General features: G+C 40.2%; 9 non-coding genes across 9 annotated transcripts; all 9 read left to right on the top strand.

Moving 5' to 3' along the window:
- The first annotated feature begins 1,821 nt into the window (after nucleotides 1–1,821).
- Nucleotides 1,822–1,916, top strand: TRNAI-UAU (transfer RNA isoleucine (anticodon UAU)). Its single transcript has 2 exons — nucleotides 1,822–1,859; nucleotides 1,881–1,916. It is a non-coding gene; the product is annotated as a tRNA-Ile (tRNA).
- Nucleotides 1,917–4,225: 2,309 nt separating this feature from the next.
- On the top strand, nucleotides 4,226–4,320 carry TRNAI-UAU (transfer RNA isoleucine (anticodon UAU)). Its single transcript has 2 exons — nucleotides 4,226–4,263; nucleotides 4,285–4,320. It is a non-coding gene; the product is annotated as a tRNA-Ile (tRNA).
- Nucleotides 4,321–6,628: 2,308 nt separating this feature from the next.
- Nucleotides 6,629–6,723, top strand: TRNAI-UAU (transfer RNA isoleucine (anticodon UAU)). The gene is made up of 2 exons: nucleotides 6,629–6,666; nucleotides 6,688–6,723. It is a non-coding gene; the product is annotated as a tRNA-Ile (tRNA).
- A 2,296-nt stretch (nucleotides 6,724–9,019) lies between these two features.
- Nucleotides 9,020–9,114, top strand: TRNAI-UAU (transfer RNA isoleucine (anticodon UAU)). Its single transcript has 2 exons — nucleotides 9,020–9,057; nucleotides 9,079–9,114. It is a non-coding gene; the product is annotated as a tRNA-Ile (tRNA).
- A 2,309-nt stretch (nucleotides 9,115–11,423) lies between these two features.
- Nucleotides 11,424–11,518, top strand: TRNAI-UAU (transfer RNA isoleucine (anticodon UAU)). The gene is made up of 2 exons: nucleotides 11,424–11,461; nucleotides 11,483–11,518. It is a non-coding gene; the product is annotated as a tRNA-Ile (tRNA).
- Nucleotides 11,519–13,827: 2,309 nt separating this feature from the next.
- Nucleotides 13,828–13,922, top strand: TRNAI-UAU (transfer RNA isoleucine (anticodon UAU)). The gene is made up of 2 exons: nucleotides 13,828–13,865; nucleotides 13,887–13,922. It is a non-coding gene; the product is annotated as a tRNA-Ile (tRNA).
- A 2,308-nt stretch (nucleotides 13,923–16,230) lies between these two features.
- TRNAI-UAU (transfer RNA isoleucine (anticodon UAU)) lies at nucleotides 16,231–16,325 on the top strand. Its single transcript has 2 exons — nucleotides 16,231–16,268; nucleotides 16,290–16,325. It is a non-coding gene; the product is annotated as a tRNA-Ile (tRNA).
- Nucleotides 16,326–18,621: 2,296 nt separating this feature from the next.
- On the top strand, nucleotides 18,622–18,716 carry TRNAI-UAU (transfer RNA isoleucine (anticodon UAU)). Its single transcript has 2 exons — nucleotides 18,622–18,659; nucleotides 18,681–18,716. It is a non-coding gene; the product is annotated as a tRNA-Ile (tRNA).
- A 2,309-nt stretch (nucleotides 18,717–21,025) lies between these two features.
- Nucleotides 21,026–21,120, top strand: TRNAI-UAU (transfer RNA isoleucine (anticodon UAU)). Its single transcript has 2 exons — nucleotides 21,026–21,063; nucleotides 21,085–21,120. It is a non-coding gene; the product is annotated as a tRNA-Ile (tRNA).
- Nucleotides 21,121–22,770: the final 1,650 nt, after the last annotated feature.

Raw genomic sequence — 22,770 nt, 5'->3', positions numbered from 1 at the left:
TTTAAAATGATTTCATTCATGACACGTATTTCTCTAACCTGTGATTGTGGTCCATGCTCAATTTCTCTTTTCCTCATCCCCATCCTGATTCTACTTCTTGAGACACCAGGTTCACTTCTTTATCCACCCCAACCAATCAAGGTCACCAAATCTATCAAACAAGTCTGCCTGCATTCACTTTCACTTTAAGTACAAGATAAGTTGTATCATTTGAACAGAGAGCATGAGAAAAGGAAGTTTATGGTGAGTGGTGGCTGGGGTTTTGAGGATTCACCTCATTTTCCTGAGAGCCGAGGTATCTGGGAGCTATAGTGTTTTGAGAGGAAAGAAATTAAAATCTCCAAGGTGCCACTGCTCGAGCCCTATAACGCTCGTTATGTGGAAGCAGATTGAGCAGAAAGAGAGGTCAGATACTCGCTCAACCTTTCCAAGGGACGGTAAACATTGAGTTATTATCTGGTTTTGCCTAGCAGGGTGAGAACAGCGTTTGTCAGGCGTTTGTCAGGCAATGGAAGGGGAGACGAATGAGTCGTAGTTCTCTGGTATTATTCAAGTCTTCTTGCTAAGATAAAAGCAGAAAAGGGAACGTTGACAATAAGCAAGCTCAAAACGAGGTGTGATTCCTAGGTGAAATAACTTGAAAAGAGTTAAGATTTAAAAGATAAACAGAAGATCCTGATGAGGATTGAACTCGTGTCCCCTGGTTCCAAAAAATCCGTGCTTTGCCACCGAGCTACAAAGCCGGAGGTTTTCCATATCTCAGAGTGCCATATGTAGTCTTAAGGCAGAATGTGGCCAGCTGTGAGTTTCAGAGTATGAGTGGAAACCTATGTACTTATGAATGTCAACATATAGGCACACATTAAACTACATTCTTAAGGCACTTTTCGTGGAAGGTGGCAAAACTCTATATTCTTAGGAGAATATTAAAGTACTCACATTACTCAGGATATGGATATCAGTAGTTAGTATCTCTGCAATCTGAGACATTTACAGGAAACTACTCATCAGAAGGGATATGTCAGTGCAGGGCAGACATAAATAAATGGCTCTTCAAACAGCTGACACTTTAGTAGTAAGAGCTGCTTTCTATTCCTTCCAGATATCCAAACTAAGTAGAAGCCCATGCTTGAAGGAAAGACATTCTTCTGGGCTCTCCATGAAAGACTAACTTTCTAATAAACACAACACCCTCTATTTTATTTAATGTATTTGCTACAATGGATTAGCCAGATGGGATCATCTAACGATTTCTGGATGTGTCTCGAAAGAGAGCGTAATTATACTGGGAGCAGTGCTGACCTTCAAAAACCAACATGATCGGACTTTGACGATGGTGGGATTTGTATCCACACATGCAGAGCACACTGTATGGGCAGTCCGCCACCTTAACCACTCACCCACTTCATCCACCCTGGAACAGGATTTAAAGCATTTGTACACACGAGGTACTCTGTTGACACTAGTCTGTAGCTAAAATGAAAACAGTTGAAGTAAGATATCCAACTACCCACCTTCCCCCAACTTGGGTCCAACATATCATTTTCTGGCTAAATTCCTACTTTGTGCTTATGAGACATAACAATTAGATTCCCCTAGACTTTGTCGGAACTGACGAGATATAATTGAATGTGGTTTTCAAAAGACTGAATTTTATGTTACAGGACAATTATAGAATCTTTTCCGGTTCCACTGTAATTGTAGTAATCAGGGTAACATGTTTGCATGTGAGCTGATCTTGCATACGGTATGTTGATGACGATCCTGTCGTCTACTAAGTCACCTCTAGGTGGCGCAGTTGGACTCATGGTGTATGTGTGAGCTCCAGTGGCGCAATCGGTTAGCGCGGGGTACTTATACAGCAGTACTTGCACTGAGCCATGCCGAGGTTGTGAGTTTGAGCCTCACCTGGAGCAACTGCATTATCTTTTTTAAATCATTTCAATGAAAGGAAAAATTAAACTCAGATTAAAGATGGCGCTTGCTAAAGATTATTTACTTCTATTCAGAATCTTCCTGTCTAACTCCTCCGGGTCCCTAGGATCACATCGCCTTCGGGACGATTCGTTTCACTGCATTATGATGTGCTGACTTGTGAACTATGCATTCACATCAGTGTATTCAAAAAGAAATTTGCTAAATAACAAGAATAATAAAAACAGTATAGTCGCATGAATAGCCATAAATTGAAGAGCTGCAAAAAATGTTGATCAACCAAATTGAATAAAATATAACTCATATAAATGGCAAAAGGATAGCATCATCACACAAAGGCCTTAGCCAAATATGCTATTCCTCTAAAGTAGATTGTACCTCTTGTGTGCTGTGATTGTTCCTCCAATACAAAATTCATTTTTAATTTGTCTGCAATTTTGAAAAATAATGCCTGCTAGAAGTCAACTTTTTAAAATGATTTCATTCATGACACGTATTTCTCTAACCTGTGATTGTGGTCCATGCTCAATTTCTCTTTTCCTCATCCCCATCCTGATTCTACTTCTTGAGACACCAGGTTCACTTCTTTATCCACCCCAACCAATCAAGGTCACCAAATCTATCAAACAAGTCTGCCTGCATTCACTTTCACTTAAAGTACAAGATAAGTTGTATCATTTGAACAGAGAGCATGAGAAAAGGAAGTTTATGGTGAGTGGTGGCTGGGGTTTTGAGGATTCACCTCATTTTCCTGAGAGCCGAGGTATCTGGGAGCTATAGTGTTTTGAGAGGAAAGAAATTAAAATCTCCAAGGTGCCACTGCTCGAGCCCTATAACGCTCGTTATGTGGAAGCAGATTGAGCAGAAAGAGAGGTCAGATACTCGCTCAACCTTTCCAAGGGACGGTAAACATTGAGTTATTATCTGGTTTTGCCTAGCAGGGTGAGAACAGCGTTTGTCAGGCGTTTGTCAGGCAATCGGAAGGGGAGACGAATGAGTCGTAGTTCTCTGGTATTATTCAAGTCTTCTTGCTAAGATAAAAGCAGAAAAGGGAACGTTGACAATAAGCAAGCTTAAAACGAGGTGTGGTTCCTAGGTGAAATAACTTGAAAAGAGTTAAGATTTAAAAGATAAACAGAAGATCCTGATGAGGATTGAACTCGTGTCCCCTGGTTCCAAAAAATCCGTGCTTTGCCACTGAGCTACAAAGCCGGAGGATTTCCATATCTCAGAGTGCCATATGTAGTCTTAAGGCAGAATGTGGCCAGCTGTGAGTTTCAGAGTATGAGTGGAAACCTATGTACTTATGAATGTCAACATATAGGCACACATTAAACTACATTCTTAAGGCACTTTTCGTGGAAGGTGGCAAAACTCTATATTCTTAGGAGAATATTAAAGAACTCACATTACTCAGGATACGGATATCAGTAGTTAGTATCTCTGCAATCTGAGACATTTACAGGAAACTACTCATCAGAAGGGATATGTCAGTGCAGGGCAGACATAAATAAATGGCTCTTCAAACAGCTGACACTTTAGTAGTAAGAGCTGCTTTCTATTCCTTCCAGATATCCAAACTAAGTAGAAGGCCATGCTTGAAGGAAAGACATTCTTCTGGGCTCTCCATGAAAGACTAACTTTCTAATAAACACAACACCCTCTATTTTATTTAATGTATTTGCTACAATGGATTAGCCAGATGGGATCATCTAACGATTTCTGGATGTGTCTCGAAAGAGAGCGTAATTATACTGGGAGCAGTGCTGACCTTCAAAAACCAACATGATCGGACTTTGACGATGGTGGGATTTGTATCCACACATGCAGAGCACACTGTATGGGCAGTCCGCCACCTTAACCACTCACCCACTTCATCCACCCTGTAACAGGATTTAAAGCATTTGTTAACATGAGGTACTCTGTTGACACTAGTCTGTAGCTAAAATTAAAACAGTTGAAGTAAGATATCCAACTACCCACCTTCCCCCAACTTGGGTCCAACATATCATTTTCTGGCTAAATTCCTCCTTTGTGCTTATGAGACATAACAATTAGATTCCTCTAGACTTTGTCGGAACTGACGAGATATAATTGAATGTGGTTTTCAAAAGACTGAATTTTATGTTACAGGACAATTATAGAATCTTTTCCGGTTCCACTGTAATTGTAGTAATCAGGGTAACATGTTTGCATGTGAGCTGATCTTGCATACGGTATGTTGATGACGATCCTGTCGTCTACTAAGTCACCTCTAGGTGGCGCAGTTGGACTCATGGTGTATGTGTGAGCTCCAGTGGCGCAATCGATTAGCGCGCGGTACTTATACAGCAATACTTGCACTGAGCCATGCCGAGGTTGTGAGTTCGAGCCTCACCTCGAGCAACTGCATTATCTTTTTTAAATCATTACACTGAAAGGAAAAATTAAACTCAGATTAAAGATGGCGCTTGCTAAAGATTATTCACTTCTATTCAGAATCTTCCTGTCTGACTCCTCCGGGTCCCTAGGATCACATCACCTTCGGGACGATTCGTTTCACTGCATTATGATGTGCTGACTTGTGAACTATGCATTCACATCAGTGTATTCAAAAAGAAATTTGCTAAATAACAAGAATAATAAAAACAGTATAGTCGCATGAATAGCCATAAATTGAAGAGCTGCAAAAAATGTTGATCAACCAAATTGAATAAAATATAACTCATATAAATGGCAAAAGGATAGCATCATCACACAAAGGCCTTAGCCAAATATGCTATTCCTCTAAAGTAGATTGTACCTCTTGTGTGCTGTGATTGTTCCTCCAATACTAAATTCATTTTTAATTTGTCTGCAATTTTGAAAAATAATGCCTGCTAGAAGTCAACTTTTTAAAATGATTTCATTCATGACACGTATTTCTCTAACCTGTGATTGTGGTCCATGCTCAATTTCTCTTTTCCTCATCCCCATCCTGATTCTACTTCTTGAGACACCAGGTTCACTTCTTTATCCACCCCAACCAATCAAGGTCACCAAATCTATCAAACAAGTCTGCCTGCATTCACTTTCACTTTAAGTACAAGATAAGTTGTATCATTTGAACAGAGAGCATGAGAAAAGGAAGTTTATGGTGAGTGGTGGCTGGGGTTTTGAGGATTCACCTCATTTTCCTGAGAGCCGAGGTATCTGGGAGCTATAGTGTTTTGAGAGGAAAGAAATTAAAATCTCCAAGGTGCCACTGCTCGAGCCCTATAACGCTCGTTATGTGGAAGCAGATTGAGCAGAAAGAGAGGTCAGATACTCGCTCAACCTTTCCAAGGGACGGTAAACATTGAGTTATTATCTGGTTTTGCCTAGCAGGGTGAGAACAGCGTTTGTCAGGCGTTTGTCAGGCAATCGGAAGGGGAGACGAATGAGTCGTAGTTCTCTGGTATTATTCAAGTCTTCTTGCTAAGATAAAAGTAGAAAAGGGAACGTTGACAATAAGCAAGCTTAAAACGAGGTGTGATTCCTAGGTGAAATAACTTGAAAAGAGTTAAGATTTAAAAGATAAACAGAAGACCCTGATGAGGATTGAACTCGTGTCCCCTGGTTCCAAAAAATTAGTGCTTTGCCACTGAGCTACAAAGCCAGACGGTTTCCGATCTCAGAGTGCCATATGTAGTCTTAAGGCAGAATGTGGCCAGCTGTGACTTTCAGAGTATGAGTGGAAGCCTATGTACTTATGAATGTCAACATATAGGCACAAATTAAACTACATTCTTAAGGCACTTTTCTTGGAAGGTGGCAAAACTCTATATTCTTAGGAGAATATTAAAGTACTCACATTACTCAGGATATGGATATCAGTAGTTAGTATCTCTGCAATCTGAGACATTTACAGGAAACTGCTCATCAGAAGGGATATGTCAGTGCAGGGCAGACATAAATAAATGGCTCTTCAAACAGCTGACACTTTAGTAGTAAGAGCTGCTTTCTATTCCTTCCAGATATCCAAACTAAGTAGAAGGCCATGCTTGAAGGAAAGACATTCTTCTGGGCTCTCCATGAAAGACTAACTTTCTAATAAACACAAAACCCTCTATTTTATTTAATGTATTTGCTACAATGGATTAGCCAGATGGGATCATCTAACGATTTCTGGATGTGTCTCGAAAGAGAGCGTAATTATACTGGGAGCAGTGCTGACCTTCAAAAACCAACATGATCGGACTTTGACGATGGTGGGATTTGTATCCACACATGCAGAGCACACTGTATGGGCAGTCCGCCACCTTAACCACTCACCCACTTCATCCACCCTGTAACATGATTTAAAGCATTTGTACACACGAGGTACTCTGTTGACACTAGTCTGTAGCTAAAATGAAAACAGTTGAAGTAAGATATCCAACTACCCACCTTCCCCCAACTTGGGTCCAACATATCATTTTCTGGCTAAATTCCTCCTTTGTGCTTATGAGACATAACAATTAGATTCCCCTAGACTTTGTCGGAACTGACAAGATATAATTGAATGTGGTTTTCAAAAGACTGAATTTTATGTTACAGGACAATTATAGAATCTTTTCCGGTTCCACTGTAATTGTAGTAATCAGGGTAACATGTTTGCATGTGAGCTGATCTTGCATACGGTATGTTGATGACGATCCTGTCGTCTACTAAGTCACCTCTAGGTGGCGCAGTTGGACTCATGGTGTATGTGTGAGCTCCAGTGGCGCAATCGGTTAGCGCGCGGTACTTATACAGCAGTACTTGCACTGAGCCATGCCGAGGTTGTGAGTTCGAGCCTCACCTGGAGCAACAGCATTAACTTTTTTAAATCATTTCAATGAAAGGAAAAATTAAACTCAGATTAAAGATGGCGCTTGCTAAAGATTATTCACTTCTATTCAGAATCTTCCTGTCTAACTCCTCCGGGTCCCTAGGATCACATCACCTTCGGGACGATTCGTTTCACTGCATTATGATGTGCTGACTTGTGAACTATGCATTCACATCAGTGTATTCAAAAAGAAATTTGCTAAATAACTTGAATAATAAAAACAGTATAGTCGCATGAATAGCCATAAATTGAAGAGCTGCAAAAAATGTTGATCAACCAAATTGAATAAAATATAACTCATATAAATGGCAAAAGGATAGCATCATCACACAAAGGCCTTAGCCAAATATGCTATTCCTCTAAAGTAGATTGTACCTCTTGTGTGCTGTGATTGTTCCTCCAATACAAAATTCATTTTTAATTTGTCTGCAATTTTGAAAAATAATGCCTGCTAGAAGTCAACTTTTTAAAATGATTTCATTCATGACACGTATTTCTCTAACCTGTGATTGTGGTCCCTGCTCAATTTCTCTTTTCCTCAACCCATCCTGATTCTACTTCTTGAGACACCAGGTTCACTTCTTTATCCATCCCAACCAATCAAGGTCACCAAATCTATCAAACAAGTCTGCCTGCATTCACTTTCACTTTAAGTACAAGATAAGTTGTATCATTTGAACAGAGAGCATGAGAAAAGGAAGTTTATGGTGAGTGGTGGCTGGGGTTTTGAGGATTCACCTCATTTTCCTGAGAGCCGAGGTATCTGGGAGCTATAGTGTTTTGAGAGGAAAGAAATTAAAATCTCCAAGGTGCCACTGCTCGAGCCCTATAACGCTCGTTATGTGGAAGCAGATTGAGCAGAAAGAGAGGTCAGATACTCGCTCAACCTTTCCAAGGGACGGTAAACATTGAGTTATTATCTGGTTTTGCCTTGCAGGGTGAGAACAGCGTTTGTCAGGCAATCGGAAGGGGAGACGAATGAGTCGTAGTTCTCTGGTATTATTCAAGTCTTCTTGTTAAGATAAAAGCAGAAAAGGGAACGTTGACAATAAGCAAGCTTAAAACGAGGTGTGATTCCTAGGTGAAATAACTTGAAAAGAGTTAAGATTTAAAAGATAAACAGAAGACCCTGATGAGGATTGAACTCGTGTCCCCTGGTTCCAAAAAATTAGTGCTTTGCCACTGAGCTACAAAGCCAGACGGTTTCCGATCTCAGAGTGCCATATGTAGTCTTAAGGCAGAATGTGGCCAGCTGTGAGTTTCAGAGTATGAGTGGAAGCCTATGTACTTATGAATGTCAACATATAGGCACAAATTAAACTACATTCTTAAGGCACTTTTGTTGGAAGGTGGCAAAACTCTATATTCTTAGGAGAATATTAAAGTACTCACATTACTCAGGATATGGATATCAGTAGTTAGTATCTCTGCAATCTGAGACATAAACAGGAAACTGCTCATCAGAAGGGATATGTCAGTGCAGGGCAGACATAAATAAATGGCTCTTCAAACAGCTGACACTTTAGTAGTAAGAGCTGCTTTCTATTCCTTCCAGATATCCAAACTAAGTAGAAGGCCATGCTTGAAGGAAAGACATTCTTCTGGGCTCTCCATGAAAGACTAACTTTCTAATAAACACAACACCCTCTATTTTATTTAATGTATTTGCTACAATGGATTAGCCAGATGGGATCATCTAACGATTTCTGGATGTGTCTCGAAAGAGAGCGTAATTATACTGGGAGCAGTGCTGACCTTCAAAAACCAACATGATCGGACTTTGACGATGGTGGGATTTGTATCCACACATGCAGAGCACACTGTATGTGCAGTCCGCCACCTTAACCACTCACCCACTTCATCCACCCTGTAACATGATTTAAAGCATTTGTACACACGAGGTACTCTGTTGACACTAGTCTGTAGCTAAAATGAAAACAGTTGAAGTAAGATATCCAACTACCCACCTTCCCCCAACTTGGGTCCAACATATCATTTTCTGGCTAAATTCCTCCTTTGTGCTTATGAGACATAACAATTAGATTCCCCTAGACTTTGTCGGAACTGACGAGATATAATTGAATGTGGTTTTCAAAAGACTGAATTTTATGTTACAGGACATTTATAGAATCTTTTCCGGTTCCACTGTAATTGTAGTAATCAGGGTAACATGTTTGCATGTGAGCTGATCTTGCATACGGTATGTTGATGACGATCCTGTCGTCTATTAAGTCACCTCTAGGTCACGCAGTTGGACTCATGGTGTATGTGTGAGCTCCAGTGGCGCAATCGATTAGCGCGCGGTACTTATACAGCAATACTTGCACTGAGCCATGCCGAGGTTGTGAGTTCGAGCCTCACCTCGAGCAACTGCATTATCTTTTTTAAATCATTACACTGAAAGGAAAAATTAAACTCAGATTAAAGATGGCGCTTGCTAAAGATTATTCACTTCTATTCAGAATCTTCCTGTCTGACTCCTCCGGGTCCCTAGGATCACATCGCCTTCGGGACGATTCGTTTCACTGCATTATGATGTGCTGACTTGTGAACTATGCATTCACATCAGTGTATTCAAAAAGAAATTTGCTAAATAACAAGAATAATAAAAACAGTATAGTCGCATGAATAGCCATAAATTGAAGAGCTGCAAAAAATGTTGATCAACCAAATTGAATAAAATATTACTCATATAAATGGCAAAAGGATAGCATCATCACACAAAGGCCTTAGCCAAATATGCTATTCCTCTAAAGTAGATTGTACCTCTTGTGTGCTGTGATTGTTCCTCCAATCCAAAATTCATTTTTAATTTGTCTGCAATTTTGAAAAATAATGCCTGCTAGAAGTCAACTTTTTAAAATGATTTCATTCATGACACGTATTTCTCTAACCTGTGATTGTGGTCCATGCTCAATTTCTCTTTTCCTCATCCCCATCCTGATTCTACTTCTTGAGACACCAGGTTCACTTCTTTATCCACCCCAACCAATCAAGGTCACCAAATCTATCAAACAAGTCTGCCTGCATTCACTTTCACTTTAAGTACAAGATAAGTTGTATCATTTGAACAGAGAGCATGAGAAAAGGAAGTTTATGGTGAGTGGTGGCTGGGGTTTTGAGGATTCACCTCATTTTCCTGAGAGCCGAGGTATCTGGGAGCTATAGTGTTTTGAGAGGAAAGAAATTAAAATCTCCAAGGTGCCACTGCTCGAGCCCTATAACGCTCGTTATGTGGAAGCAGATTGAGCAGAAAGAGAGGTCAGATACTCGCTCAACCTTTCCAAGGGACGGTAAACATTGAGTTATTATCTGGTTTTGCCTAGCAGGGTGAGAACAGCGTTTGTCAGGCGTTTGTCAGGCAATCGGAAGGGGAGACGAATGAGTCGTAGTTCTCTGGTATTATTCAAGTCTTCTTGCTAAGATAAAAGCAGAAAAGGGAACGTTGACAATAAGCAAGCTCAAAACGAGGTGTGATTCCTAGGTGAAATAACTTGAAAAGAGTTAAGATTTAAAAGATAAACAGAAGATCCTGATGACGATTGAACTCGTGTCCCCTGGTTCCAAAAAATCCGTGCTTTGCCACCGAGCTACAAAGCCGGAGGTTTTCCATATCTCAGAGTGCCATATGTAGTCTTAAGGCAGAATGTGGCCAGCTGTGAGTTTCAGAGTATGAGTGGAAACCTATGTACTTATGAATGTCAACATATAGGCACACATTAAACTACATTCTTAAGGCACTTTTCGTGGAAGGTGGCAAAACTCTATATTCTTAGGAGAATATTAAAGTACTCACATTACTCAGGATATGGATATCAGTAGTTAGTATCTCTGCAATCTGAGACATTTACAGGAAACTACTCATCAGAAGGGATATGTCAGTGCAGGGCAGACATAAATAAATGGCTCTTCAAACAGCTGACACTTTAGTAGTAAGAGCTGCTTTCTATTCCTTCCAGATATCCAAACTAAGTAGAAGGCCATGCTTGAAGGAAAGACATTCTTCTGGGCTCTCCATGAAAGACTAACTTTCTAATAAACACAACACACTCTATTTTATTTAATGTATTTGCTACAATGGATTAGCCAGATGGGATCATCTAACGATTTCTGGATGTGTCTCGAAAGAGAGCGTAATTATACTGGGAGCAGTGCTGACCTTCAAAAACCAACATGATCGGACTTTGACGATGGTGGGATTTGTATCCACACATGCAGAGCACACTGTATGGGCAGTCCGCCACCTTAACCACTCACCCACTTCATCCACCCTGGAACAGGATTTAAAGCATTTGTACACACGAGGTACTCTGTTGACACTAGTCTGTAGCTAAAATGAAAACAGTTGAAGTAAGATATCCAACTACCCACCTTCCCCCAACTTGGGTCCAACATATCATTTTCTGGCTAAATTCCTACTTTGTGCTTATGAGACATAACAATTAGATTCCGCTAGACTTTGTCGGAACTGACGAGATATAATTGAATGTGGTTTTCAAAAGACTGAATTTTATGTTACAGGACAATTATAGAATCTTTTCCGGTTCCACTGTAATTGTAGTAATCAGGGTAACATGTTTGCATGTGAGCTGATCTTGCATACGGTATGTTGATGACGATCCTGTCGTCTACTAAGTCACCTCTAGGTGGCGCAGTTGGACTCATGGTGTATGTGTGAGCTCCAGTGGCGCAATCGGTTAGCGCGCGGTACTTATACAGCAGTACTTGCACTGAGCCATGCCGAGGTTGTGAGTTCGAGCCTCACCTGGAGCAACTGCATTATCTTTTTTAAATCATTTCAATGAAAGGAAAAATTAAACTCAGATTAAAGATGGCGCTTGCTAAAGATTATTTACTTCTATTCAGAATCTTCCTGTCTAACTCCTCCGGGTCCCTAGGATCACATCGCCTTCGGGACGATTCGTTTCACTGCATTATGATGTGCTGACTTGTGAACTATGCATTCACATCAGTGTATTCAAAAAGAAATTTGCTAAATAACAAGAATAATAAAAACAGTATAGTCGCATGAATAGCCATAAATTGAAGAGCTGCAAAAAATGTTGATCAACCAAATTGAATAAAATATAACTCATATAAATGGCAAAAGGATAGCATCATCACACAAAGGCCTTAGCCAAATATGCTATTCCTCTAAAGTAGATTGTACCTCTTGTGTGCTGTGATTGTTCCTCCAATACAAAATTCATTTTTAATTTGTCTGCAATTTTGAAAAATAATGCCTGCTAGAAGTCAACTTTTTAAAATGATTTCATTCATGACACGTATTTCTCTAACCTGTGATTGTGGTCCATGCTCAATTTCTCTTTTCCTCATCCCCATCCTGATTCTACTTCTTGAGACACCAGGTTCACTTCTTTATCCACCCCAACCAATCAAGGTCACCAAATCTATCAAACAAGTCTGCCTGCATTCACTTTCACTTAAAGTACAAGATAAGTTGTATCATTTGAACAGAGAGCATGAGAAAAGGAAGTTTATGGTGAGTGGTGGCTGGGGTTTTGAGGATTCACCTCATTTTCCTGAGAGCCGAGGTATCTGGGAGCTATAGTGTTTTGAGAGGAAATAAATTAAAATCTCCAAGGTGCCACTGCTCGAGCCCTATAACGCTCGTTATGTGGAAGCAGATTGAGCAGAAAGAGAGGTCAGATACTCGCTCAACCTTTCCAAGGGACGGTAAACATTGAGTTATTATCTGGTTTTGCCTAGCAGGGTGAGAACAGCGTTTGTCAGGCGTTTGTCAGGCAATCGGAAGGGGAGACGAATGAGTCGTAGTTCTCTGGTATTATTCAAGTCTTCTTGCTAAGATAAAAGCAGAAAAGGGAACGTTGACAATAAGCAAGCTTAAAACGAGGTGTGGTTCCTAGGTGAAATAACTTGAAAAGAGTTAAGATTTAAAAGATAAACAGAAGATCCTGATGAGGATTGAACTCGTGTCCCCTGGTTCCAAAAAATCCGTGCTTTGCCACTGAGCTACAAAGCCGGAGGATTTCCATATCTCAGAGTGCCATATGTAGTCTTAAGGCAGAATGTGGCCAGCTGTGAGTTTCAGAGTATGAGTGGAAACCTATGTACTTATGAATGTCAACATATAGGCACACATTAAACTACATTCTTAAGGCACTTTTCGTGGAAGGTGGCAAAACTCTATATTCTTAGGAGAATATTAAAGAACTCACATTACTCAGGATACGGATATCAGTAGTTAGTATCTCTGCAATCTGAGACATTTACAGGAAACTACTCATCAGAAGGGATATGTCAGTGCAGGGCAGACATAAATAAATGGCTCTTCAAACAGCTGACACTTTAGTAGTAAGAGCTGCTTTCTATTCCTTCCAGATATCCAAACTAAGTAGAAGGCCATGCTTGAAGGAAAGACATTCTTCTGGGCTCTCCATGAAAGACTAACTTTCTAATAAACACAACACCCTCTATTTTATTTAATGTATTTGCTACAATGGATTAGCCAGATGGGATCATCTAACGATTTCTGGATGTGTCTCGAAAGAGAGCGTAATTATACTGGGAGCAGTGCTGACCTTCAAAAACCAACATGATCGGACTTTGACGATGGTGGGATTTGTATCCACACATGCAGAGCACACTGTATGGGCAGTCCGCCACCTTAACCACTCACCCACTTCATCCACCCTGTAACAGGATTTAAAGCATTTGTTAACATGAGGTACTCTGTTGACACTAGTCTGTAGCTAAAATTAAAACAGTTGAAGTAAGATATCCAACTACCCACCTTCCCCCAACTTGGGTCCAACATATCATTTTCTGGCTAAATTCCTCCTTTGTGCTTATGAGACATAACAATTAGATTCCCCTAGACTTTGTCGGAACTGACGAGATATAATTGAATGTGGTTTTCAAAAGACTGAATTTTATGTTACAGGACAATTATAGAATCTTTTCCGGTTCCACTGTAATTGTAGTAATCAGGGTAACATGTTTGCATGTGAGCTGATCTTGCATACGGTATGTTGATGACGATCCTGTCGTCTACTAAGTCACCTCTAGGTGGCGCAGTTGGACTCATGGTGTATGTGTGAGCTCCAGTGGCGCAATCGATTAGCGCGCGGTACTTATACAGCAATACTTGCACTGAGCCATGCCGAGGTTGTGAGTTCGAGCCTCACCTCGAGCAACTGCATTATCTTTTTTAAATCATTACACTGAAAGGAAAAATTAAACTCAGATTAAAGATGGCGCTTGCTAAAGATTATTCACTTCTATTCAGAATCTTCCTGTCTGACTCCTCCGGGTCCCTAGGATCACATCACCTTCGGGACGATTCGTTTCACTGCATTATGATGTGCTGACTTGTGAACTATGCATTCACATCAGTGTATTCAAAAAGAAATTTGCTAAATAACAAGAATAATAAAAACAGTATAGTCGCATGAATAGCCATAAATTGAAGAGCTGCAAAAAATGTTGATCAACCAAATTGAATAAAATATAACTCATATAAATGGCAAAAGGATAGCATCATCACACAAAGGCCTTAGCCAAATATGCTATTCCTCTAAAGTAGATTGTACCTCTTGTGTGCTGTGATTGTTCCTCCAATACTAAATTCATTTTTAATTTGTCTGCAATTTTGAAAAATAATGCCTGCTAGAAGTCAACTTTTTAAAATGATTTCATTCATGACACGTATTTCTCTAACCTGTGATTGTGGTCCATGCTCAATTTCTCTTTTCCTCATCCCCATCCTGATTCTACTTCTTGAGACACCAGGTTCACTTCTTTATCCACCCCAACCAATCAAGGTCACCAAATCTATCAAACAAGTCTGCCTGCATTCACTTTCACTTTAAGTACAAGATAAGTTGTATCATTTGAACAGAGAGCATGAGAAAAGGAAGTTTATGGTGAGTGGTGGCTGGGGTTTTGAGGATTCACCTCATTTTCCTGAGAGCCGAGGTATCTGGGAGCTATAGTGTTTTGAGAGGAAAGAAATTAAAATCTCCAAGGTGCCACTGCTCGAGCCCTATAACGCTCGTTATGTGGAAGCAGATTGAGCAGAAAGAGAGGTCAGATACTCGCTCAACCTTTCCAAGGGACGGTAAACATTGAGTTATTATCTGGTTTTGCCTAGCAGGGTGAGAACAGCGTTTGTCAGGCGTTTGTCAGGCAATCGGAAGGGGAGACGAATGAGTCGTAGTTCTCTGGTATTATTCAAGTCTTCTTGCTAAGATAAAAGTAGAAAAGGGAACGTTGACAATAAGCAAGCTTAAAACGAGGTGTGATTCCTAGGTGAAATAACTTGAAAAGAGTTAAGATTTAAAAGATAAACAGAAGACCCTGATGAGGATTGAACTCGTGTCCCCTGGTTCCAAAAAATTAGTGCTTTGCCACTGAGCTACAAAGCCAGACGGTTTCCGATCTCAGAGTGCCATATGTAGTCTTAAGGCAGAATGTGGCCAGCTGTGACTTTCAGAGTATGAGTGGAAGCCTATGTACTTATGAATGTCAACATATAGGCACAAATTAAACTACATTCTTAAGGCACTTTTCTTGGAAGGTGGCAAAACTCTATATTCTTAGGAGAATATTAAAGTACTCACATTACTCAGGATATGGATATCAGTAGTTAGTATCTCTGCAATCTGAGACATTTACAGGAAACTGCTCATCAGAAGGGATATGTCAGTGCAGGGCAGACATAAATAAATGGCTCTTCAAACAGCTGACACTTTAGTAGTAAGAGCTGCTTTCTATTCCTTCCAGATATCCAAACTAAGTAGAAGGCCATGCTTGAAGGAAAGACATTCTTCTGGGCTCTCCATGAAAGACTAACTTTCTAATAAACACAAAACCCTCTATTTTATTTAATGTATTTGCTACAATGGATTAGCCAGATGGGATCATCTAACGATTTCTGGATGTGTCTCGAAAGAGAGCGTAATTATACTGGGAGCAGTGCTGACCTTCAAAAACCAACATGATCGGACTTTGACGATGGTGGGATTTGTATCCACACATGCAGAGCACACTGTATGGGCAGTCCGCCACCTTAACCACTCACCCACTTCATCCACCCTGTAACATGATTTAAAGCATTTGTACACACGAGGTACTCTGTTGACACTAGTCTGTAGCTAAAATGAAAACAGTTGAAGTAAGATATCCAACTACCCACCTTCCCCCAACTTGGGTCCAACATATCATTTTCTGGCTAAATTCCTCCTTTGTGCTTATGAGACATAACAATTAGATTCCCCTAGACTTTGTCGGAACTGACAAGATATAATTGAATGTGGTTTTCAAAAGACTGAATTTTATGTTACAGGACAATTATAGAATCTTTTCCGGTTCCACTGTAATTGTAGTAATCAGGGTAACATGTTTGCATGTGAGCTGATCTTGCATACGGTATGTTGATGACGATCCTGTCGTCTACTAAGTCACCTCTAGGTGGCGCAGTTGGACTCATGGTGTATGTGTGAGCTCCAGTGGCGCAATCGGTTAGCGCGCGGTACTTATACAGCAGTACTTGCACTGAGCCATGCCGAGGTTGTGAGTTCGAGCCTCACCTGGAGCAACAGCATTAACTTTTTTAAATCATTTCAATGAAAGGAAAAATTAAACTCAGATTAAAGATGGCGCTTGCTAAAGATTATTCACTTCTATTCAGAATCTTCCTGTCTAACTCCTCCGGGTCCCTAGGATCACATCACCTTCGGGACGATTCGTTTCACTGCATTATGATGTGCTGACTTGTGAACTATGCATTCACATCAGTGTATTCAAAAAGAAATTTGCTAAATAACTTGAATAATAAAAACAGTATAGTCGCATGAATAGCCATAAATTGAAGAGCTGCAAAAAATGTTGATCAACCAAATTGAATAAAATATAACTCATATAAATGGCAAAAGGATAGCATCATCACACAAAGGCCTTAGCCAAATATGCTATTCCTCTAAAGTAGATTGTACCTCTTGTGTGCTGTGATTGTTCCTCCAATACAAAATTCATTTTTAATTTGTCTGCAATTTTGAAAAATAATGCCTGCTAGAAGTCAACTTTTTAAAATGATTTCATTCATGACACGTATTTCTCTAACCTGTGATTGTGGTCCCTGCTCAATTTCTCTTTTCCTCAACCCATCCTGATTCTACTTCTTGAGACACCAGGTTCACTTCTTTATCCATCCCAACCAATCAAGGTCACCAAATCTATCAAACAAGTCTGCCTGCATTCACTTTCACTTTAAGTACAAGATAAGTTGTATCATTTGAACAGAGAGCATGAGAAAAGGAAGTTTATGGTGAGTGGTGGCTGGGGTTTTGAGGATTCACCTCATTTTCCTGAGAGCCGAGGTATCTGGGAGCTATAGTGTTTTGAGAGGAAAGAAATTAAAATCTCCAAGGTGCCACTGCTCGAGCCCTATAACGCTCGTTATGTGGAAGCAGATTGAGCAGAAAGAGAGGTCAGATACTCGCTCAACCTTTCCAAGGGACGGTAAACATTGAGTTATTATCTGGTTTTGCCTTGCAGGGTGAGAACAGCGTTTGTCAGGCAATCGGAAGGGGAGACGAATGAGTCGTAGTTCTCTGGTATTATTCAAGTCTTCTTGTTAAGATAAAAGCAGAAAAGGGAACGTTGACAATAAGCAAGCTTAAAACGAGGTGTGATTCCTAGGTGAAATAACTTGAAAAGAGTTAAGATTTAAAAGATAAACAGAAGACCCTGATGAGGATTGAACTCGTGTCCCCTGGTTCCAAAAAATTAGTGCTTTGCCACTGAGCTACAAAGCCAGACGGTTTCCGATCTCAGAGTGCCATATGTAGTCTTAAGGCAGAATGTGGCCAGCTGTGAGTTTCAGAGTATGAGTGGAAGCCTATGTACTTATGAATGTCAACATATAGGCACAAATTAAACTACATTCTTAAGGCACTTTTGTTGGAAGGTGGCAAAACTCTATATTCTTAGGAGAATATTAAAGTACTCACATTACTCAGGATATGGATATCAGTAGTTAGTATCTCTGCAATCTGAGACATAAACAGGAAACTGCTCATCAGAAGGGATATGTCAGTGCAGGGCAGACATAAATAAATGGCTCTTCAAACAGCTGACACTTTAGTAGTAAGAGCTGCTTTCTATTCCTTCCAGATATCCAAACTAAGTAGAAGGCCATGCTTGAAGGAAAGACATTCTTCTGGGCTCTCCATGAAAGACTAACTTTCTAATAAACACAACACCCTCTATTTTATTTAATGTATTTGCTACAATGGATTAGCCAGATGGGATCATCTAACGATTTCTGGATGTGTCTCGAAAGAGAGCGTAATTATACTGGGAGCAGTGCTGACCTTCAAAAACCAACATGATCGGACTTTGACGATGGTGGGATTTGTATCCACACATGCAGAGCACACTGTATGTGCAGTCCGCCACCTTAACCACTCACCCACTTCATCCACCCTGTAACATGATTTAAAGCATTTGTACACACGAGGTACTCTGTTGACACTAGTCTGTAGCTAAAATGAAAACAGTTGAAGTAAGATATCCAACTACCCACCTTCCCCCAACTTGGGTCCAACATATCATTTTCTGGCTAAATTCCTCCTTTGTGCTTATGAGACATAACAATTAGATTCCCCTAGACTTTGTCGGAACTGACGAGATATAATTGAATGTGGTTTTCAAAAGACTGAATTTTATGTTACAGGACATTTATAGAATCTTTTCCGGTTCCACTGTAATTGTAGTAATCAGGGTAACATGTTTGCATGTGAGCTGATCTTGCATACGGTATGTTGATGACGATCCTGTCGTCTATTAAGTCACCTCTAGGTCACGCAGTTGGACTCATGGTGTATGTGTGAGCTCCAGTGGCGCAATCGATTAGCGCGCGGTACTTATACAGCAATACTTGCACTGAGCCATGCCGAGGTTGTGAGTTCGAGCCTCACCTCGAGCAACTGCATTATCTTTTTTAAATCATTACACTGAAAGGAAAAATTAAACTCAGATTAAAGATGGCGCTTGCTAAAGATTATTCACTTCTATTCAGAATCTTCCTGTCTGACTCCTCCGGGTCCCTAGGATCACATCGCCTTCGGGACGATTCGTTTCACTGCATTATGATGTGCTGACTTGTGAACTATGCATTCACATCAGTGTATTCAAAAAGAAATTTGCTAAATAACAAGAATAATAAAAACAGTATAGTCGCATGAATAGCCATAAATTGAAGAGCTGCAAAAAATGTTGATCAACCAAATTGAATAAAATATTACTCATATAAATGGCAAAAGGATAGCATCATCACACAAAGGCCTTAGCCAAATATGCTATTCCTCTAAAGTAGATTGTACCTCTTGTGTGCTGTGATTGTTCCTCCAATCCAAAATTCATTTTTAATTTGTCTGCAATTTTGAAAAATAATGCCTGCTAGAAGTCAACTTTTTAAAATGATTTCATTCATGACACGTATTTCTCTAACCTGTGATTGTGGTCCATGCTCAATTTCTCTTTTCCTCATCCCCATCCTGATTCTACTTCTTGAGACACCAGGTTCACTTCTTTATCCACCCCAACCAATCAAGGTCACCAAATCTATCAAACAAGTCTGCCTGCATTCACTTTCACTTTAAGTACAAGATAAGTTGTATCATTTGAACAGAGAGCATGAGAAAAGGAAGTTTATGGTGAGTGGTGGCTGGGGTTTTGAGGATTCACCTCATTTTCCTGAGAGCCGAGGTATCTGGGAGCTATAGTGTTTTGAGAGGAAAGAAATTAAAATCTCCAAGGTGCCACTGCTCGAGCCCTATAACGCTCGTTATGTGGAAGCAGATTGAGCAGAAAGAGAGGTCAGATACTCGCTCAACCTTTCCAAGGGACGGTAAACATTGAGTTATTATCTGGTTTTGCCTAGCAGGGTGAGAACAGCGTTTGTCAGGCGTTTGTCAGGCAATCGGAAGGGGAGACGAATGAGTCGTAGTTCTCTGGTATTATTCAAGTCTTCTTGCTAAGATAAAAGCAGAAAAGGGAACGTTGACAATAAGCAAGCTCAAAACGAGGTGTGATTCCTAGGTGAAATAACTTGAAAAGAGTTAAGATTTAAAAGATAAACAGAAGATCCTGATGACGATTGAACTCGTGTCCCCTGGTTCCAAAAAATCCGTGCTTTGCCACCGAGCTACAAAGCCGGAGGTTTTCCATATCTCAGAGTGCCATATGTAGTCTTAAGGCAGAATGTGGCCAGCTGTGAGTTTCAGAGTATGAGTGGAAACCTATGTACTTATGAATGTCAACATATAGGCACACATTAAACTACATTCTTAAGGCACTTTTCGTGGAAGGTGGCAAAACTCTATATTCTTAGGAGAATATTAAAGTACTCACATTACTCAGGATATGGATATCAGTAGTTAGTATCTCTGCAATCTGAGACATTTACAGGAAACTACTCATCAGAAGGGATATGTCAGTGCAGGGCAGACATAAATAAATGGCTCTTCAAACAGCTGACACTTTAGTAGTAAGAGCTGCTTTCTATTCCTTCCAGATATCCAAACTAAGTAGAAGGCCATGCTTGAAGGAAAGACATTCTTCTGGGCTCTCCATGAAAGACTAACTTTCTAATAAACACAACACACTCTATTTTATTTAATGTATTTGCTACAATGGATTAGCCAGATGGGATCATCTAACGATTTCTGGATGTGTCTCGAAAGAGAGCGTAATTATACTGGGAGCAGTGCTGACCTTCAAAAACCAACATGATCGGACTTTGACGATGGTGGGATTTGTATCCACACATGCAGAGCACACTGTATGGGCAGTCCGCCACCTTAACCACTCACCCACTTCATCCACCCTGGAACAGGATTTAAAGCATTTGTACACACGAGGTACTCTGTTGACACTAGTCTGTAGCTAAAATGAAAACAGTTGAAGTAAGATATCCAACTACCCACCTTCCCCCAACTTGGGTCCAACATATCATTTTCTGGCTAAATTCCTACTTTGTGCTTATGAGACATAACAATTAGATTCCCCTAGACTTTGTCGGAACTGACGAGATATAATTGAATGTGGTTTTCAAAAGACTGAATTTTATGTTACAGGACAATTATAGAATCTTTTCCGGTTCCACTGTAATTGTAGTAATCAGGGTAACATGTTTGCATGTGAGCTGATCTTGCATACGGTATGTTGATGACGATCCTGTCGTCTACTAAGTCACCTCTAGGTGGCGCAGTTGGACTCATGGTGTATGTGTGAGCTCCAGTGGCGCAATCGGTTAGCGCGCGGTACTTATACAGCAGTACTTGCACTGAGCCATGCCGAGGTTGTGAGTTCGAGCCTCACCTGGAGCAACTGCATTATCTTTTTTAAATCATTTCAATGAAAGGAAAAATTAAACTCAGATTAAAGATGGCGCTTGCTAAAGATTATTTACTTCTATTCAGAATCTTCCTGTCTAACTCCTCCGGGTCCCTAGGATCACATCGCCTTCGGGACGATTCGTTTCACTGCATTATGATGTGCTGACTTGTGAACTATGCATTCACATCAGTGTATTCAAAAAGAAATTTGCTAAATAACAAGAATAATAAAAACAGTATAGTCGCATGAATAGCCATAAATTGAAGAGCTGCAAAAAATGTTGATCAACCAAATTGAATAAAATATAACTCATATAAATGGCAAAAGGATAGCATCATCACACAAAGGCCTTAGCCAAATATGCTATTCCTCTAAAGTAGATTGTACCTCTTGTGTGCTGTGATTGTTCCTCCAATACAAAATTCATTTTTAATTTGTCTGCAATTTTGAAAAATAATGCCTGCTAGAAGTCAACTTTTTAAAATGATTTCATTCATGACACGTATTTCTCTAACCTGTGATTGTGGTCCATGCTCAATTTCTCTTTTCCTCATCCCCATCCTGATTCTACTTCTTGAGACACCAGGTTCACTTCTTTATCCACCCCAACCAATCAAGGTCACCAAATCTATCAAACAAGTCTGCCTGCATTCACTTTCACTTAAAGTACAAGATAAGTTGTATCATTTGAACAGAGAGCATGAGAAAAGGAAGTTTATGGTGAGTGGTGGCTGGGGTTTTGAGGATTCACCTCATTTTCCTGAGAGCCGAGGTATCTGGGAGCTATAGTGTTTTGAGAGGAAATAAATTAAAATCTCCAAGGTGCCACTGCTCGAGCCCTATAACGCTCGTTATGTGGAAGCAGATTGAGCAGAAAGAGAGGTCAGATACTCGCTCAACCTTTCCAAGGGACGGTAAACATTGAGTTATTATCTGGTTTTGCCTAGCAGGGTGAGAACAGCGTTTGTCAGGCGTTTGTCAGGCAATCGGAAGGGGAGACGAATGAGTCGTAGTTCTCTGGTATTATTCAAGTCTTCTTGCTAAGATAAAAGCAGAAAAGGGAACGTTGACAATAAGCAAGCTTAAAACGAGGTGTGGTTCCTAGGTGAAATAACTTGAAAAGAGTTAAGATTTAAAAGATAAACAGAAGATCCTGATGAGGATTGAACTCGTGTCCCCTGGTTCCAAAAAATCCGTGCTTTGCCACTGAGCTACAAAGCCGGAGGATTTCCATATCTCAGAGTGCCATATGTAGTCTTAAGGCAGAATGTGGCCAGCTGTGAGTTTCAGAGTATGAGTGGAAACCTATGTACTTATGAATGTCAACATATAGGCACACATTAAACTACATTCTTAAGGCACTTTTCGTGGAAGGTGGCAAAACTCTATATTCTTAGGAGAATATTAAAGAACTCACATTACTCAGGATACGGATATCAGTAGTTAGTATCTCTGCAATCTGAGACATTTACAGGAAACTACTCATCAGAAGGGATATGTCAGTGCAGGGCAGACATAAATAAATGGCTCTTCAAACAGCTGACACTTTAGTAGTAAGAGCTGCTTTCTATTCCTTCCAGATATCCAAACTAAGTAGAAGGCCATGCTTGAAGGAAAGACATTCTTCTGGTCTCTCCATG

This window comes from Pleurodeles waltl, chromosome 6, assembly GCF_031143425.1.
Source record: "Pleurodeles waltl isolate 20211129_DDA chromosome 6, aPleWal1.hap1.20221129, whole genome shotgun sequence".
Classification (NCBI taxonomy): Eukaryota; Metazoa; Chordata; class Amphibia; order Caudata; family Salamandridae; genus Pleurodeles; species Pleurodeles waltl.
Note: the sequence above shows the minus strand (reverse complement) of the source record. Positions and strands in the feature narration are given on the sequence as shown.